The sequence below is a fragment of the Pteropus medius genome, unplaced genomic scaffold, assembly GCF_902729225.1.
Source record: "Pteropus medius unplaced genomic scaffold, Ma_sr-lr_union100, whole genome shotgun sequence".
Classification (NCBI taxonomy): domain Eukaryota; kingdom Metazoa; phylum Chordata; class Mammalia; order Chiroptera; family Pteropodidae; genus Pteropus; species Pteropus medius.
The window spans coordinates 22,025,633-22,046,426 of NW_024351730.1; positions in this window are offsets into that span (position 1 = coordinate 22,025,633).

Consider the following 20,794-nt stretch of genomic DNA (forward strand, 5'->3'; position numbering starts at 1 on the left):
GAGCTTCTTATCTGGCTCTTGGGTGGCTGGGCATGTCATAAAGGGCAGCTGGTGGAATAAACATTTGCCCAAGGGATTAGGCATTCACAAAAGCAGGTAGCAGTTCCAGTTGCTAACTCTGTCATGGTTTTTATAGTCTTTAGAGTTAAGGATACTATTTTCTTCTTTTTGAAGAGTCCAAACATATTAATCTGAAATCCTGCAACTGGAACAGATGATGAAGAAATATTTCAACTGTCAAATTATAATCTAAAGAAGAGATAGGTCAAAAAGATCAGAAGGAGTCATGAGTGCATTGAGTACTTAATAAGGCATCCCCATGTATCTGTAAGGGGTTAGAGTCTAATACTGTTCCCAGAAATTGACATCCCAGCTTTACTGATTTAGTCCACAAAAGTAACGGAGGCTCCGGAGATCATCATCATCTTGTTCTGGAGAAAGAAGCTTGCCATCTTTAATTCTAAATAATGGAACATGACACCTCCTTTGGTACAGAGGCTTCTTACCTAAGGCTTCTTACCTCCTGTTGGTACATTAGGCAGGTACAGAAGTGGGTAGAGCATCCTCACAGACCAGAAACTGTCTTCTCTGAAAGCTGAACAATGATTAGTGAATGTTGTCCAATATCCATGCAAGTGAAGCCTAAGGGTTAATATCAGTCCAGATAGCAAGTTTCCTGAGTTGTTAGTGCAGATTGAAGGAACAGCCCTTTGCCAGCAGTAGTGGTGTGTGAAGCCAGGGAAAACTGTTAAATTAGAAGCAGAATTTCAGGGGAAACCAGGTCAGGAGAAAGGTTTATAATCTGATCATGTGACCAAATGGGTCTCTCTAAGAGGAGAGGAAGCATGATAAAAAGCCAAATATTTCTTAGAACATGAGCAGGTTGAAGCAGATAGATCTGAAAGAATTTCCTAGCCAAGAATAAACAGCCAAGGTAACTGTTTATGAAAGAGTCGAAGCCAGGGTCATGTGTCATGAAAGGGCCAGAGGGAAGCAGAGTCACAATCTCCTTCCCTGCTGATCTCAATAACAAGTGTCCAGCCTTCTGTGCCTGAAACTTCTATGATGAAGACCAAGATGAAAATATCTCTTTTCTCTTCCTTTGTTCATCCTCTCTCAGGCCGACTTTTTCCAGTTTTTCCCCTTTAAGGTCATATTTGCTTCTTTTGTTTTATAAACCTGACTTTACCCATATAAAAGTTGTTCCTGGAAAATGAGCTCACATAAGCCTGGAGATCATCTCAGACCCTGTAATCCACTGAAGACAGTTTGTAGACAACCCCGTGAAGCAAAGAAAGTAAGTCAAGGAATATTTCAGGACTGACTTTCACTATTTACAACATTCCAATTCTTACTGCATTAAAACTGAAGGAAGAATGTTCTACTCCTACACTACAGTATGAAAGTTTGGTCAATAGATGGCTAATGTAGTATTCACATTCAGAACAAATGTGGTATCCTAGACACAGAGCTGGAGTGATTTCTAATTTAAAATTAGATGTTGAAGAAAATAAATCTGGATACTATAAAAAAATTATACCTGTATCAGGCTAAAAAGGATTTTTTAAACAATTGTCAGGCCAACACATCATATTGCCAAACCCATAAACCGCTTCAAGAAACAGATGGAATTTATATCACAGACTCTCAAACCTCATGGAGTGAGATCTTTGAGTCCAATTAACCCCTTGGAAACAGTGTTTAATCTGGATGGGTACGCTCAAAGCATCCAAAAATATTTTGTCTAGACTTACCCACTGCAGAATTTTCTATGGCACATGCTCTGGGCAGGTGGCATGAATCTAAAGCAGTGGGCAGGGACTGATGATATCTTCTCAGAATGCAAGTTCTTTTTTTTTTTTTAACATATGCTCAAGGATACTTCCACACTTTTACAAGACAGGTATTCCACCTTTGTTGGATATGCCATTTAGTCTTGCTAGGATTTCTAATGCAAGTGCCAAGCCCCAAATTAAAAGAAAATACAAAAACACGTCAATATGTGCCAAACTCCTACCAACGATATCCAAAGATGGCAAAAGCTGGAGAATTTTTATGTTCATTTCCTTGATAAACCTCTCTTATCTTTTCCTTGGCGTAAGAAAAAATGTCCTCTAGAGAGTGCCAGTCATGATTGGACATATTTATTATCGCTGTTTTGAAAAGTAATTACTGACATTTGTAAATGACTGTAAAATTTCCTAAGCACACTTCACAGGTCTACCTTTCAGCTGTCATGACAACCCTGTATCCAGGTTTGTAATATCATTACCCCCATTCTATAGATGAGAAAGCTGAGACTTAAAGAGGCTGAGGGACTAACCAAAGGTCATTCACTCAGACCCACCCAACACTGAGTTGGCTGGCATCTTGTACTTTTTCTTGTGTGCTATGTTACTGCTCAGTTGGCAAAGCAAATTTTTTTAAACAGGTGATACATGAAGAAGGGAGTCTCAGCAACTCTACTGAATTGAAACAGCTCTATTACAAAGATGTTTACCAAATGTTTGTAGATAGTACAGGGGAAAACTTACTACAAAATAAAGTAAACAAAATTAAGGCAAATAATTAAAATGGTCTCATTGCAACCTTGTGTTAGAAACAGCAGTCTGGAAGGAATAGTATGTATATGAATAGTGCTAAATAATTGTCAATGGCACAGACAGCAGTTGAGTTAGACCCTGTAATTAGACTGCCTGTATCTATTAGCCAAGTGCCCTTGGCCAAGTAAGTTAACTTGTGCCTCAGTTTCCTCATGTCTCATGAAGACAATGATAGAGTATCTATTTCATTAAAATCATCATGAGAATTAAAAGAATCTATATAAGTAAAGCATTTAGAACAGTGCATGTTACATAGTAACATCATACGAGTGTTATCTGCTGATTATTTCTAGGCATTGTGTGTGATTTTAATTTTCTTCTTTATGTTTTGAAATTTCCAAATTTTTAATGTGTGTGTTAATTTAATACAAAAAAAAAAAACTATGAAAGTAATAAAAAGTAGGCAGCAACAGACAACCTTTCATAACTACCTTAATTGAAAGTTCTGTTCCTATCAAAATGCAGAGCTCATTTACAACACTCTCCACTTTTTTAGTTCCTTGGAAAATTTGTCTTACGGACAGGTAGATGCTTCATTTGCTTAAGGAAAGCTACATGAATTATATAGCTACCCTGAAGTCTCCCTGATGAAACTAGAGCAGATGTTTGAGAAAGTAGTCAAGGTAGCCAAGATTCCTTAAAGGGACAAGGTCCATCTTGAAATCATCAAGCAAAAGAAACAAACACCAATTTCCAGGTAACCTTGTGCAAATTAGATGGCAGGTAAATTAATCAAATTTTCCTGACACTGAGGCTTTCATTTACACAACTCTAAGCAACTTGCTTTGGGCTATTAGTCTCACCATAAATATGTACCAAAGCAAATGCAAAAGCATTTACCCCAAAAGTTAACAAAACTAGGTGGCATACATCAGACAACTGGAAACAAATACAGAAAACAGGACTTCATCCAACCAGATACTTCTCAAAATATGTGGCAAACATTTTAAAGAGTCCTGTAAGAATTTCAAGAACCATTCTTCTAAATTAAGAAAAGCACAGAAGGAATACAGACAAAGAGCAGATTGTGTGCACAAACTGTCTAAGATTTTAAAAGGAGAGACAATACAATTTGATAAAGTAGTGGCAGTTTATGTACATTTTAGGCAGCACCGAACCATAGGTATTATATTTCCTTAGGCTGCTGCTTACCCCATAGAGGCTCCAATTACTCAAATAGGGTCAACTTCCCGACTGTGGTGTTCTTAAGCAGAACCATGCTTTATGAACTTTTACTACTCCTAAAATGCTCTGCTAACTACCATGGGGATGTACAGAAGTTGGTACTAACCTTGAAGTGATTAAATAAAGCTTTACCAAAGCCAAATATCTCAGTGTTCTAGAACCACTCACCTCTACCACCAGTCTCGTGTCTTAAATATGAGAAATTCCAGTGCGTGTGGCATAGCCTTTGTGCCTCTATCAGTAAACAAATATTTCCTGAGAGACCCCCTTAATGAGACAAGAATTTCCGAATATAATTAGAATGAGCTTGCCATAATAGTTCCAACTAGAACAGTGTGTTGTTTTGAATTTTCTCCCTGTCAATTCATTTTTGCTTATCTTGAAGATATAACAAATACAATTAGAGTGAAAGAGAATGAAAAATTACTCTGATTATTTCTCTACTTTTCTAGCCATTATCAACCTATAGATAGATTAATGAGTTATACATAGGCTACTAAACTCTAAATGAGCATTTTAAACTTGTTCTGCTGTGTTGCTATTAGTACAAACAGGCCAACACTGAGCAAAGCTAATTATATAGATTCTTCTAATTTATCATTTCTATCTGTTAGATTCCTCTAGACAGTATGAGTCTCTTTTCACTCTTGTAGCATTTACAGGGCTGCAGTCAACCTATCTACTCAAGAGATATATTAAAGTCTTTGCCATTCGATTTGGACTTTCCGTTCCCAAGATTAATCTGCTTGACAAATTATTGACTCTCTTGCCAAAATGATATTTTCCTAGTATAAAGCCAACCTTGTGACAGAGTATGTTTCATTTTCTCTCTTGCTTCAAACCCTGCTACCTAGCAAAGGACAATTTCTCCTTCTCACTGACAGAGAAAATAAATCTCTATTTGAAGGAAAATGGGACAATAAAATTTTCATATTGAAGGGCACAGATTTTCTACTTCATATTTGAATACTGATACGGGGATCTCTTCTGGATGTTTGGTTATATTCTCAAAGCCAGCTGCTATGCAGAAAAAAAAATGGATTTTAAAAAAATGTTTTGTAAGAAATTGTTTTCATTGAGCTAAGACCAATTTCTGTCTCAATAAGTTTTAGGTACCCAGAGACTAGACGTGAACAGGGCAGTTCAACTTTGTTCTTGCAACAGCCCTACTACCCATTCTGGCTATCATTATCCTACCTCTGCTTCCTCATACTGCCTGCCTCCATTTTCTGCCTGCCCACCCCTTCCACCCTTGCTGTGGTTTCTGTACTACCTTTGCTTCCTCTCTACATTAAATTCTCTTCAATATTATCAGTGGCCAATTTCTTGGCAAAAATTATGTTCTCCTATCTTCACTACCCTCGAGCAACCTGCTGCATTTAGAATTCTCTTGGTCTCTTCTCTTTCTCTGACTGTTCTGTCTCTCTCTTTGTAGGTAGCTCCTACTCATCATTTCTGCTTTTTCTTGTTTCTCAAAGATCTGTCCTCTGCCCTTCATACTTTTCTCTCATACTCTTTCAGTCAGTGAGTTTATAAAAGCCATTGCTTCAACTCTCTCCTGAGAAGGTAATCCCTATATCTCCATCTCCAGTTCTTACTTCCTATCAGCAACCCCTCTGTTTACAAATGGGCACTGGGCCTTTCCATTTGTATGACCTGCTATAATCTCAAATTAACATTCAACCTATTAGAAACTGACATCCCCCACACCTTTTCTCCAGATTAATACTCCTTTCCCAGTACTCCTCATCTATTTTTGATTTCACCGCTAGTTCAGCTTGCCAAATCACAAAGCTTGGTATCTTTTTTTAACCACTTTATTAAGGTATGATTGATATGTAAAATTTGTATTTATTTAATATATACAATTTGATGAGTTGGAGATAACTATACATACCTGTGAAATCATGACCACTATCAAGGCCAGAGAAATATCCATCACCTCCCAAAGTTTTTCTCATCTTCCTTATTATTATTGTGTGTGTGTTCGTGTGTGTGTCTGCATGTGGTAAGAACACTTAACATAGATCCCTTTTTAAACATTTTTCGCTACGTACTTATTAGTTCCAGCAAAGCACAGTTTGTTTTGTTCACTGATGAAGGTCTGGCATAAAATAAGCTCTTAATAAATACTTGCTGAATGAACAAATTATGGGTATTCAAAGATATAATGTATGTAAAATGCTTAGCAATACTCTGAAGGAGTAAGTCCTCAATAAATGTTACCTATCATGTATTATCATCATCATCATCATTCTTACTATTATTCTTGTTTTCAGTAGTAGTTGCAGAATTAAAAAGATGATTGAAAGCATTTTTGCTGTCTTATATTTAGACCTGTTTTTTTTCTTTCTTTTGGTGTGTTATTTTTCTCTTTCATTTCAAGATAGCAGAGACTTTGGTTTGTCTATGTATTTTTACAGTATCTAGAATAACGTAAAGGAAAAGGTCTATAGTCTTTCCTGGGTTTGCACAGTAGGAGGCTAAGACCGATAGGGAGGCAGAAATCTGGAGTAAAAGATCATTCATCTTGTTCATATGATAGTTTCTGTAGGCACTATGTTTAAGGCATAAAATTTTGATAGTCTTTTGAACACTCAGTAAATGACAAGTGATCTGAAGAGAATGTTAAAACATTTCTAATTTGAATCTTTACAAAGGTAGATGGAAGGTATTTTCAATGAATCTAAACTGATACAAAAACTGATCTGATACAAAAATTAAAGAATTCAAAATGTTAAATTATTTTGTATCTCTGTAAAATTGTTATAATTTGATAAGTATTTTTATTCAATATCAGAAAAAAAAACATAATAGCAGACAAAAATAATTCAGTTTTTTTACTCCCAGTATGCTTTGCCATGTTAAAATGAGTTTTTAGGATTCAAATTTGAGAATCTATCCTGTATTTCCTTTGATTCTTTTTTTTAATTTTATGTCTTTTCACCAATATAATTGATCTTTTTTGTTTCAAGTATTTTATTTGCTAATTTACTTCTGAATATTTAATTCCTCTTTCCAGAAAATCTGATTTTGACAAGCTAGAAGGTACTCCCGTGTTAGAATGCAATGTAAGTACATCCCTGATTTTAAGAGAATCTTGCTTTCGATTCATCAGCTCTCATCAGTCCCCACATTATACTAAAAATTAGGAATCTAAACTTATAATGGGAAAAGGCTAGGCCACATTTCAGTTCTGACTCTTTCTAGCTGTCTGAGGTTGGACTGACTACTTACAGTATCAATGAGCCTTCGAGTGGTGGTTCGGAAAGCTGACTCCAGAGCCCAACATCTTGCGTTTAAACACTACTTCGGTATTCTCACTAGTAAAATGGACATGATAACAATACTCACCACATAAGTTATAAACATGAACTGAGTTAATAAATATAACAACACTCAGAACACTCCCTGTCTTGTAGTAAGTAACACTGTTGTAAGAATTAAAAAAAATTAAAATGAGATGATGACGGTAGCTAACATTTGAGAACTTATAATGTGCTGAACCATCTTTTACATATATAAACTCATTTTTTCATCCCAACCACCTTGAGTTAGAAACAGTAATTATCCTTATTTTTAAAATGATAAAAATGAAATTCGGAGAAGTAAAAAACTTGAACAACTAGTAAGAGCTAAAAATCTATTTTAAAAATAAGACATGATGAAGATAGGCCTAGTAGGTGAGCAAGTCTCAGTAAATGTTATACAGCAGTCTCCCCTCATCCGTGGTTCCACTTTCCAAGGTTCAGTTACCTGTGATCAACTGCAGTCCAAAAATATTAAATGGAAAATTCCAGAAATAAACAATTCATAACTTTTAAAATGCATGCCATTCTGAGTAGCGTGATTACATCTCTCATCTTGTGATGTGAGTCATACCTTTGTCCAGCATCTCCACATTGTATACACTCCCCACCTATTAGTCAGTAGTCCTCTCCTAAGCAAATCAGCTGTTGCAGTATCGCAGTACTTGTGTTCAAGTAACTCTTATTTTACTTAATAATGGCCAACAGTAGTGATGTACAACGGTAGTATTTTATTTAATAAAGTACAACAGTAGTGATGCTAGCAATTCAGATATGCCAAAGAGAAGCCATAAGTGCTTCCTTTAAGTGAAAGGTGAGTACAGTACGATAACATATTTTGAGAGAGAGAGAGAGACCACATTCACATAGCTTTTATTATAATATATTGCTAGAATTGTTCTATTTATTATTTAGTTATTGCTGCTAATTTTTACTATGCCTGATTTATAAGTGAAACTTTACCAAAGGTATGTATGTATAGGAAAAAACAGAGTGTGTAGGATTTGCTAATATCTGAGGTTTCAGGCATCCATTGGGGACCCTGGAATGTATCTCCCTGAATAGGGGGGACTATTGTCTAGTACCTTGCTAAGCTCTAACATCTGCATGAAAACTTTTATTTTGCAGTAATGTTTGACATTGTCTTACAAAGTTCTATGCTGACGGCATTTTTTTCCCTTGTCTCATCAGTTTCTTAGAACTGTATCAAAGATTCAACAATCCCTTTCAAACGATAGTCAGTATATGACTGACAGATTTAAAGGTAGATAACTTTCTATCTTCTTTTTTGCACCTATATCGTGAATGAAATGTAGATAGCGTAACAGTAGCAACCTGAGCAGTGTCTGGGTTTAAACCTGGCTCTACCAATTTCAGGCTGTGGAATCTTGGAGAAGTTCCTCAATAACTGTTTCAGCCTCAGTTTCTTCATTCAGAAAACAGAGGTGATAACAGTATTGCCCTCATAAACTCATTATAAATGTTAAATAAAATAATGCACTTAAAGCCCTTAGCATAGTAATACAGACAATCACTAAATAAACATCAAAAGAAGCGGGAGGGAAAGTCATTTCTATAATAGTTTCAAACTCAAGTCTTAAAGATACTAGACTAATTCCCAGAACTAATTCCCACCAGTTGAGTCACCGATTTCTACTATAGGTCTGGAAATAAATATGCATTAACACTGGATATCTGACAAACTGCCCTCTGAATTTAAACATCACGTTATTAGCTTCCTGTATTTTATACTGAGCTCTATGGTCCATATAGCTTTCACCGTTCTCCATAGGATTATGTTTTTCCTCAATAGCTTTTCCCAGTCAAGTACGGATTCATTCCATCCACGCCTTTCTCATTCCTGTCATACTTGAGAGCTATACCTCTAGTATCTCTCACATCATTCTTCTTAGACAAATACAAAGGGACTGACCCACACAGAGAAATTCTTACTATTTCAGCATCTCATTCCTGTTGGATGACTGAAGTAACCTTACAGTAAATTCAGCTTTAGTAAATAGTCCTCCTTAAAGTTGTTTGTCCACAAAGACTCCTAATGCCAGAGGTATGAAGGTGGCAAACATGAGCTTTGCCTAGCAGACCAATGCCATCAGTTTCACAACAGTAACACAAACCATCTTTCCTGAGAAAGCCTCAGCAGTTTCCTCCAAGGATGGTCTGGTGGAACCTCCCACAGTGCCTACCCAGCCTTTGGTGATCGACTGCATGGCAAAAAGGAGAGGCTGGCATGCATACACCCAACCTCCTTCACACTCACTGACAGCTGAACAAGCCCCATACTTCTCCCTCCAAATGACTGGCAATACCAGAAGAAACTTGGAACAGCAGGCAGACAAAGAAAAACAATTTAATTTCTTTCTGGCTGCTACTTTCCAAATGTGACAGCTTTTGTAACCAAATGGCTCATACTCTAGTCAGTTAAGACTGAGGTAGAAACAGGGTGAACAGTGACACCAAATGGTTAGAAAAGGGTCTTTATTTAAAACAAACAAACAAAAAAAAAGGTGTTTACATCTCATTTCTCATCAGAAATATTTGGGTTGCTTACACAGATAAATATTATGCAACAAGATAACAAATTAAAAATAGGCAGAAGATAAGGAAACAAAATGTTTTGGGGCCTAAACCGTCTTCGAGTTAGTGAGAAAAATAATGAATGAAAGAAAAGCTAATTTGAGTCTCCAAATTGACTTCAGTCTTTCTAGCAGTGCATAAGAAAGGAGGAAACCTGTTCAGTTTCGAAGGAAAAGTACAATTATTCCTGAATCTACAAATGACAGAAACTTCCAATAAGGGGATCTTAAATATCTATTAAAAAGTAAGGTCCTTGGAACTGTGTTTCACTCCTTGCTTTTTTCTTTATGTGTATCTTCATTTATGTCATATTACCTTCTCCAAATCTAATTTTGTTAACCTTTTATTTGGATTTTTATTTGGTACTATTGGATTATACTTAATCATGCTCTTTACTCAGTCCCTACACAATTAAAACCAGCCACTAGACAAAAGTAGGTATGTAGATCAGTTGTTTTGTTATTTGTGTGTGTGTGTGTGTGTGTGTGCATGTGTGTTTTAAGAAAACACATCAATAGAAACTCTAGTGAGCAAAAAGAAAAGAAATTCAGTCATTACTGTTGGTAGGATTAACCATTCATGATGATATTGGGAACATCTTTAAGCTAACCAACATATTAAACTGTTTTAAGTTGCATAAAAAGTTTATATATTAAATTTGTTGTAATACGGATTTACCGAAGAAATGGTAGTCAGTAGAGCATGTTAGAGACAACACAATCAAGTGGTATAGACAGGGAACAACCTAGAAAAACAAAGAGAAATGGTAACTACAGAGTAGATGGAAGCTTTAATGAAAAGTTAAGAAATGGGAGAGAGAAGCATATGTAGGCAGGAGAAAGGGAAACGTGAGCTAAATCATAGGAAACACAAACATGGCAAAGATTATCAGGTTATTGGTGACTTAAGCAAAAGGAGGGAAAATAGAGAACAAGTTGAAAAAGATAGATAGGAGATAGTGAAGAAAATAAAACTTCTAGTCAGGAAGAGAGGAAGTCTAAGAATGCTTTTAAAATAACAGCTGAAAATTTTAGTGTACTCAAAGGTTAAATTTCCAGAAAGTAAAGAGAATGTGGAAAAAAACAAGGATTTGGCTCATAATAGACTCTTCACAAACACTACGTAGACTTTGGTTTATGTTGAGACAGAAAGGAGATAGGGGAGTGGAGACGCGATTAGAATTTGTAGAGGAAAGAGAAAAACTGAAATTTCTGTCATGTTCCATATTCTTTCCATGATAATCAGAGAATTACCAGATTAAAATGATAGAAAATAAGAACTCCTAGAAAAGATTAACTAAAATCCAGTTTTTCCTCCATAAAAAAATAGGTGAATGGTGATTAAGAGTTTTTTGGAAGTCTACAAATAACGCTGCTAGCCATTCCTGAGGCAACCAATTAAGCTCACTGTTAACAACTGTCTGTTCACCTCTTGATCATGATAAAATGAGAATCCTGGAAGCTTTTTCCTCCTCTATTTATTCACATAACTATTATATTGGATATAAATTTTTATTGACAGTTTTGCTGTTATCCCCATTAGACTATGAGTTATCCAGGACCAGGGCCATTTTGTATTAGTGCTTAGTACCCAAGGTATTTCTCTTGGGTATTTATGCCCTGCCTTTTCCAGAAAAGATTTAATGTGTTACTTAGGTTTTTGCTGGGAGAACTTGCTTCACTGTTTCAATTACTAGCAATTATTCATTTCATTGCTCAATCCAAAAATGTAGGCACCGTCCTTGACTCTTTCTCTCTCTCTTCCCAAGTCAGTCTATCACCAAATTCAGTCAGTTCTCTTTTCATTATAAATCCTGTACCATCATTTCTCACCACTTCACCATTACCACCCATTCTGGGTACGGTTTCCTAATTGGTCTTTTGCCTTCTGAAACTTATTCTTTACAGATCAAAGTAATCTGTCAAACCCTAAATCAGGTCACATCATTCCTCTGTTTAAAATTTTTTAATATTCTCCCACTGCACTTAGAACATTCTCTATAATCTGCTTCATGTCTTACTCTCTCTCCCTTGTTTACTAGGCTCCATCTACAATAGTTTGCTTCTTGTGCTTTGAAAAAGCCACTCATTCCTGTCCCTTACTCCCATATCCTTGCACTGCTAACCCTTTCTAATCATTCATTCATGGCTCAAATGTTATTTTCTTAGGGGGCATTTTGATCACTTTTTCTAAAAGAACACACACAGACTGCCTCACTCTGCTTCATTTTCTTCATAGAACTTGTAACTCTCTGAGATTATATACTCATTCATTTTCTATTTCATACACCCAAATATAAACTCCTATTAGAGCATATACTTTCTCTATTCACTATAGCCCTACATCCCCTGGATCTCAAACACCCTCAAGGTACTCAACAAATAAATGCTAAGTGAACAAGAGGATGTGTTAGAAAATAAGGTCCAGGGTTCAGATATAGACACCTTCCATTTATTATCTGAAATATATGCTAGTCGTATAGTTTGGCTTCTTAATATGTAAAATTACCATATTTCTTTTTAAAATGATATTAAAATAAATGACAAGAAATTTTTAAAGACTAACACTTCTCAGAAAATGATGTTATGCTAATGAAGCAAATCAAAGGAGTTTAGAGATGAAAAGAATTTTATCTAGCCAATGTCACATCTATTTCTTGATTCCGTCTTCTCTGACCCTCTTAACACTTCACAGGGGCACCTGCTACCTCATGAGGCAGCCTATTTCGCCGCTGGAAGGTTAAAGTTCTCATGCTGTGATGACTATAGTTAATAATACTGTATTGTGTTCTTGAAAGTTGCTAAGAGAGTAGATCTTAAAAGTTCTCGTCACAAGAAAAAAATTTGTAACTATGTATGATAATAGATGTTAGCTAGATTTATTGTGAACATTTCACAATATTTACAGATGTGGAATCTGTATATATGTTGTATACCTAAAACTAATATAATGTTATTGGTCGATTCTACTTCAACAAAAAATATAGTTGTCATGCTGAACCAAAATATGTCTACTTTCTAAATCACAAACTCAGATGCCTACAGAAACCAGGTAGATTAATAGTTATGTGAAGTTGGCTGGGAATAGTGGAGATTGTGGCCAACAAGACAGCACCTGCCTTGTCTAAAAGGAGTAGTAGCAACAATTCCACAACTGATCATTGTTGCCATGGGAGAAAGCAGGCCTGATGTTGCCAAAGGGTTCTTAGTCTGCAACAGAAGCTTGAAAAACAAATTTTTATGTGAAATGTCATCGTTTTAAAAACCCTATATGGCTACATCAAAACTTGAAGACTTTGATAAATTTGATAAATTTTTAGTCTAAAGCATCACAGAAGCTTTCTCTGTCTTCCATAAGAGAGTCCAGAATTTAAAAATATTTAGTATTTCTCCCCCAATTTTCTTTTTTAAATCTATATCTCCTTGGCTAATTTAAGCATTTTTAAGTTGTGCTATAATTATTTATATTGCAAAAAACAAATAAGCGGATGACTTTAAGAATCTACCAGATTAACCCAAATATTGAGGGTAGTTGAATTAAAAACAAACAAACAAACAAAAACTAAAGTAAATATATATAGGATGATTACAAGGCAAACAGCAAGCACTGTGGTAATGTCTTTTCTTCTGGTATTTTGTCTTGTGGCATCTTGTCCAGACCACATTTCAATCCTACCATTTTATGTACTGTTAAGATTACTAGTTTCAAACTTCACACAGCACATCATGTACTTGAGGGAATGACCTTTAGTGAACCCCATGTTGCATGACAAGTTTTAGTACAGCAAAACTCAGAGCATTGTTTTAACATAAACACTATAGCTCACCCGTGTGTATTCAGAGCAGCAGCCCTTTCTGACCCTCAAAGGAATCTTATGGTGTATTCCATTGTAAATAGTAAAACATTATGCTTCAGTGATTGTCTTTTTCTTATTTCAGTCTCATCTCATTTATTTTTTATAGAAAATATTTTTTGTGTGTGAGCTAATAATGTGGTTTAAGTTGTGGAAGACAATAATTAGTAAAAATAACTATCCCAAAGTAAAATATTTGAAATTAGAAAGCTTTTGAAAATGTTCTTCTACAATAAACCATACATTTATAACTTTCTAAAGCATTATTTGCTATTGTTTCTTAAAATCCTTATACTACATTAATGGTACCAACTTGCTTTATGATTATATTCATAATGATTTATCTTTATCCTTACTTTCATTATATAGATTGCTGATTCTTTTTTGTGATCCCAAGTCTAACTTTCCCATGCATTTCAGAGCCATAACCCAGTCTTGACCCACTTATCGTATCTTATGAGTTTCTCTTCCATTAGTTCATCATCTTTTTGTCTTCCTAACTTTCCTAAGATAAATATTTCCCAAATGTTATTGGAATTATGACATATTTTTGTAGTCCTTATTACTCAAAAGATTGTTCTTAAAAAACAACCAATCATTATAGCATTAATATTTATCAATAAATCTCCTTTTTCACTGAGCTGTCCCCTTTATGATGTGTTCAAAGCATCCCTCTGATCATCTCTCTTATACTTGAGCCACCAAGGACAACAGACTTCACCAAAAGGTCCAGTGAGACATGGGCAGCACTTGGATTTTGAAGCCACTTGCTTTTATCTCGCACTATCTTCATTTGTAGGTAGTATGGGGGGTTAACAGAGTTTTAGGTTTGGATGGGCTCAATGATAAAATTGCCATTTTTGTACATCATAGGTAGTTTCTTGCAATCAAAGAAATTATTCTGTAGATCATAAATGGTTGAACATCAGCAATTTCATATTGTTCAACTTAATAAATTTGAGAATAAATGATAAAATAACAACTTGGAGGACTTATATATTATTAGTAGAATAAAATTTTGAAACTTGGTCACCTATATTTCCACACTTTCTCACTAAAATATTTATTAAGTAAAAGCTAAAATCAGGGAATTGCATGTTAATTAAAATATGTTGTTCTCAAACCAGTGATTGCCGGAGGGGAGGGAGGTTGGAGGCTGGGTGAAAAAGGTGAAGAGACTAAGAAGTACAATTTAATAACTACAAAACAGATACAGAGTACAGCATAAAAAATATAGTCAATATTGTTACAATGGCTGTCTGTAGTGCCAGATGGGTGCTAGAGTAATTGGGAGGATCGCTTTATAAATTATATAAATGTCTAACCATTGTACTGTATACCTGAAACTCATATAAAATAATAAAAAATTAAAAATATATATTTTGTTCTCTATTAATGGCAAATTAAAATGTCCATATATTTAAAATTATGAACAGACCTAAAATATTATTAGATTTGACGGAAGAAGAAAAGAAGAGAGAGGGGAGGAGGAGAAGGAGGAGGAGGAAGAAGAAGAGAAGGAGGAAAAGGAAGGAAGAAAGAAGAGGGGAGGAGGAAAGGACGAAAGAGGAAGGAAAGAAGGAAGGAAAGAAGAAAAGTATATAGTTTCGTGTACAATTAAAAGTGACCACAAAAATGCTTCTACTCTATGTAGAATTTAAATAATTTCTTCAATTAAAAAAATAAATTAAATAAATAAAAAATATGTAATTCAAGTTTAAAAATAACAAAAATATAAATAGACAATATAAAATATTTTTTAATTGCCAGGAAGAAATTTTTATGGAGCATTCTGCAAATAAAAGTAAAATTATAACTAAGAAATACATACTTTTAAAGATGACTATGTGATTGCATTTTCAACTTTGGTCTTCTCCAACAAAATTGGCTCACCATTTATGATTAATTGTGAAAGTTTAACAACAACATCCATATTGTTTGCAATATGGTGCCTAGATAACCAAATGGAGAATACAGTTCCAGGCTAATATCAGCATTTGTGATGAAGCCTACTCCTACCTTCCTGCGCAAGTTTGGCACCGAATAGTAGCCAACTTTAAGACTTGGACCAAGCACCATTTGACACCTGCCAACTCCTGTTCTTTGAAGGTTATATTAACTCTCTAAAGATGGGGACATTTTTTCCCTCTTCTCCTCTAAACTTTAAATACACTTATTAAAAATCCTCTCCAACCATAAAGTCATTCTTGTCATTATAGCTGGATTCAGATACTTCAGTAACTATTGTCAACTCATTGCCTTTGAACCAACTACTTTTCTGCTTTTTTGCACTTAGATAATCACTGCTGTGGGTAATTTTGTATATGTTTTAAGATTCTGTTTAGTTGTTTCTCTAAGTATTTTTTTCTCTGTGCATGATTTTTACTCCATTTAAACTTCCACATTCTTTGTAAAAAATCACAGCATTCCCCCAGAATATTTAACATTGTGATAATTAAATTAATCTTTGCTAATTAAAAAGATTTTTTTTTATCTTTAAAGTAACATGGTAGAATTTTTTTTTTTTACAAAATAATATAGGTAAACTCTAGGATAACCCTACATAGGGTAATCCTAATATAGTATGTAATATTATATAATAATTGCTTTTTAAAATTGTGGCTGAGACAAGTTATGGAATAGACTTCTTAACAATTCTAATAGTACATTCGCACTTACTGTATCATTATTAATTGGATGAGCACTTTTTTCTCCTTCAAAATTAAAATGAGTAATCATCTTAAATTCTTAAATAAGAAATGGATTTGAATTTTCATAATTGCTTATGACCTTAGAGAAGCCCCAACAACTTCCATAACCACATAAAAATTGAGAAAAATTACCCCCATAACATTAATCATCTTACAAATTGTGTTTGATATATCCTAGTGTAAAGCTACCAAAGATAACCTTCATTTTAAACATCATCTGCAGCCCATCTGGGACGCTGACATATGGAACATCCAAGGCCTCAGTGGAATGTCTCTGGTTCCCTGTGGTAACTAGGACCATATGCAAAATCTTCCACTGACAAATCAAAAATTATGAGAAAAAGAGAACTTTCTGATGCATTTCCATCTATAAACAAAACATCGTAAAAAAACAGACACTGAAAAAGCTGTTATAGGCTTCAGATTTATGCAATAAAAAATCTTAACCACTGAGCATACAATATAATTTGTTACAGCCTTTGACTAATCACCACAGAATAATTTCATGGTACAAGATGGGGGGAAATCCTTAATTACTGGAGATATATGTTATAAGGTTTCCAGCACTTTAAACCACTATATTTGATTAAAGTTAGCAATGGTATCATAGGAATGATTGCTTCGGGAGAGGAATGAAGTTTGTCCTTTGTTCATTTTGTGGTTGATGGTTGACTGTGAAACAAAGAGGAAGGAAGCGACAGCATAAAATATTGGGCATGAGAGTATTCTAGTGGTGTCCAGAGTTTCCCGTGAGAATATATATGAAAGACAATCTCTTGGCATCCAAAAATATTTCATTTTTTTATCTCATCGATTTTATTTCTATTTTTGACATAAATATAATATAATATAAAGAAATATTTAGCTATTTGAGATGCATGCTCCAAAATTCCCATTATGCATGCCTTTCAGTAAGAAAACCTGGATTAGGTTACAAAAATACCAATAATGGCTAGGTACCAGGCACCATTCCAAAAGCTTTGCATGTAATATTTTATTTATTTATTCCTTACATCAATTCTGTCAGATAAGAACTATTATTATCCCCATTTTGTGAATGAGGGAGCTGAGTCACAGAAGGTTAAGTAACTTAACTCAAGGTCTCCAGACTGATATGGTAGAATACAGTTGAAGACACATAGTCTGGTCCTAGTGCTCATATTAGAATGATTTCATTATACTGGCAATGGTGATATTAAATTTAAGCCTCTATTTAATTTTCACTAATTTCAGAGTCAGTACAAAAAAACACATTGCATAGTCACTGGCCCAACACGGACTCTCCAGTCAAAAGTTTCCCCTCAATCTATGGAGTAGGGATTCCTTTTGAAAGTAGTACTGAGGGCAATAAACAAACATGAATATGTGGATCATCTTAAAGAAATTTCCTAGTCTACAGCCTGGCTACCCTGAACAAGCCCGATCTCATCTCATCTCGGAAGCTAAGCAGGGTCAGGCCTGGTTAGTACTTGGATGGGACAGCATCTAAGAAGACCAGATGCTGTAGGTATAAAAAATAAATTAAAAAAATAAGAGATTGTAAACTGACAAGGTCCTTGCAGTGTATGAGGTCAACCAAGGATTGCCTGACCTAAAAAAAAAAAGTGAAAAGAAAAGTAAAGAAATTTCCTAAACATTCAGCACTTATCACTGTATACCTAAGGTGTTCAAAACCAGAAACTATGGATGAGTACATGGAGGAGAAGGGATATACGACAGAAGAGGCTAGAGAGACTACCGTTCCCAAGGGGTTGCCACATAAAGGAAAAGAGAGATGGATATCTGATTCTGCCACTCACTATCTTTACAAGTTTTGAGCAAGTCATTCCCTTCTTGAGCCTTGATTTCTTTTTTTCCAAAATGAAGGAAATGGAATAAATGACAGCTAAAGTGAATCTTTGAGATTCTAGCAGTTTAGGAAAGCTGGGAGTCAGGAAGAAATCTTAACACAGTGACAGCATTTCTGCAGAGCTGAATAGTACAGCCTGGCTGGTATCACGTGGATTAGTACTTTTCCTCAGGTAACTTAGGGACAAAGCTAAAGAACAAGGCTAGGAAGAACTGACATGTTGATTAGGTTGCCTCTGAAAGAACTTCTGGCAAGAATTAGATTATAATTAATTCACAGCTTAATTGTACCTCACCCACTAATATTCTAAGTTGTCAATTAAAAATAACTTTACCTGCTTTCATTTGCTCTTCACTGCAACTAGGCTCGTCTCAGCTTGCACACTTTGCAAACTACTTGGGGTTTCTCAGAGATTTAGAGGGGCTCAAGGCACTTCTATTTTTTTGCAGTGCCTCATATTTAACAATAAAGAAATATCAAAACATGGTTCAAAAACTGTGGTACATTTTGAGCCTTTGTAGTAGACAAAATAATATCTTTAACTCAGAAGCTGTAAAATGCACCTTTAAATAGTTGAAGAGATTGCTTTCACGGTAAGAATGTATTAGAGTAGTCACTTAACACATTTGTAAATGCCTGTTATCTTTGTTTTTCTATAGCTGATGATGAGTTAGTTACTCTTTCTGAGAATAAGTAGTTAAGACATTTGTTTCTAGTTGAAAAAAAATTAAACCCAGTTGCAAGTATAGAGAACAACTCTTGTATCCTTGTAGATTTTGGCTACAAATACTTCATTTATCTAATAATTGTACCAAGTGATGCAAACTTTGGACAAAAAAAGGGAAAACTAACAGTCTCATTTCAAACTACTCAAGATTAAAATTTCACCTGTTGCAAGACTCTTGACTAGTCTCTCTATAATACAGTTTTAAAGTAATGCTGATACCTAGAATCTTTAATAAATACTATGCAATAGCATCTTACCCAAGGGTAGATATGAAAATTAGTTTCTAGGGCAATCTTTAATTAGCAAGAAAATTACCCTTGGATAATGCCCTAAGTAAACTATAAAGTCTGAAAATCCATGGTTTTATACAAATTCCTATACAACGTTTTTAGAGCACATTCAAGTGTAAGATAATGATGCTGAACCGACAAGAAACAAAAGTCTGTATGCAGACGTGTGAACACTCAAATCATTTTGCTTTTAAGGAAGAATAGATAGAGATTTCTAAAAACTTTCATGCTTGCCTTTAGGGTTTACTTCATCATATTTAATATTAAGCTTCTCAAGTCCTAATGTAAACATTAATACATTTGGTTATAAGAAATTCATAAGCTATCCCTTTATTTTCTTTCTTTTTCTTTTTCTTTTTTTTTGACAGATAAGTTTGGAAAGCCCACTATCTGCTGGCACCTAACTCATGGTCTGGCACATACTAGCTTCTTAGTAGATGCCAATCATTCATCGAAAAGTAGCAGAGGAGAATTGGCCACCGCTTTCCTGTCTTTACAAGCTGGCATTTCTTACCATGGCACTGTTGAACAGTTACCACTCTAATGCCCATAGTATACTAGGTTACGAGGCTGATGAGAGATCGGTACACTAAAGCAGGAGCTGCACAAGCAAATGTGGGGCCCAAGCAGGTAGAGAAACTGAGGCAAGTGGCCCAAGTAGGGACTGGTGTGAACTGAAGAGGCCACATCTGCCTGAGAAGGGCAGGCACTGTGCATTGAGCTCTCATAGAAGGTTGTCTGCAAGAATGCCAGCTTAGTGTGGCACATCCGCTTCCCCTAACTCTCCACCTCCACCTCAAAGAGCAAGAGGAAGTCCTGCTTTTTACCTAAAATGTCTCTATTTTCGTTTTAACAAAATAACAAAAACGATGTCCCCGGGGCTGCCCTCCTACAATAATGGTGACCACTGAGATGTGACTTCAGGGTCCAAGATAACACAGTTAATTAACACTTGCCTCTGAAGCTGTGAATGTGGGAGCTGGGAGACTGAGAGAATGGTGGTACCAGACTCAAAAATCACATAGTGATAGGTAATGTGGCAGCATGTTCTTTAGAAAAACATGCGTCTTAGATGTAGATTCCAAAGGCGTTCATCAATCTGCTCCTCGTGGGGCTATTTTACTGATGTCTGAAAAGTTTCAAAGCCACAACATATCTACTCAAATGAGAATTAAACTAACAAGAGCAATATCTGCACCTACTCTGGAGGGTGAAATTACAAGAGGTGCTAATTCTGTGCTTTTGAACACTGCCAAACCAGTGGCCAAGACTGATGGAACACTCTCTTTGTCTATTATTTCTCAATGAATAATTTTATAGAAGTACATTAGTTACATAAAGAAAGACCAATAACAAGGTAGGAATGTTTGTTTCTCCCAGACTATTCAGCACCATATACACTTTTAAAACTGGAATGCTTTAGAAAAAGGCTTTTTGCTTTGTTATTGTGATATTCTTATAGTCCCAAATAACAAGCTGTGTTTCAGGTGTGCTACATTCACAAGTATATAGTATATTACAAGTATATAGTAAACTGTACTTATAGAGGTTACAGAAAATAATAACCTAAGGAAGATCCCATAGTAATATCTAGAATGACCTCCTCCACTTTTCTCTTCTTATTTTGATTAGCTTTCATTTGCTCTTCACTCCAACAAGGCTTGTCTCAGCCT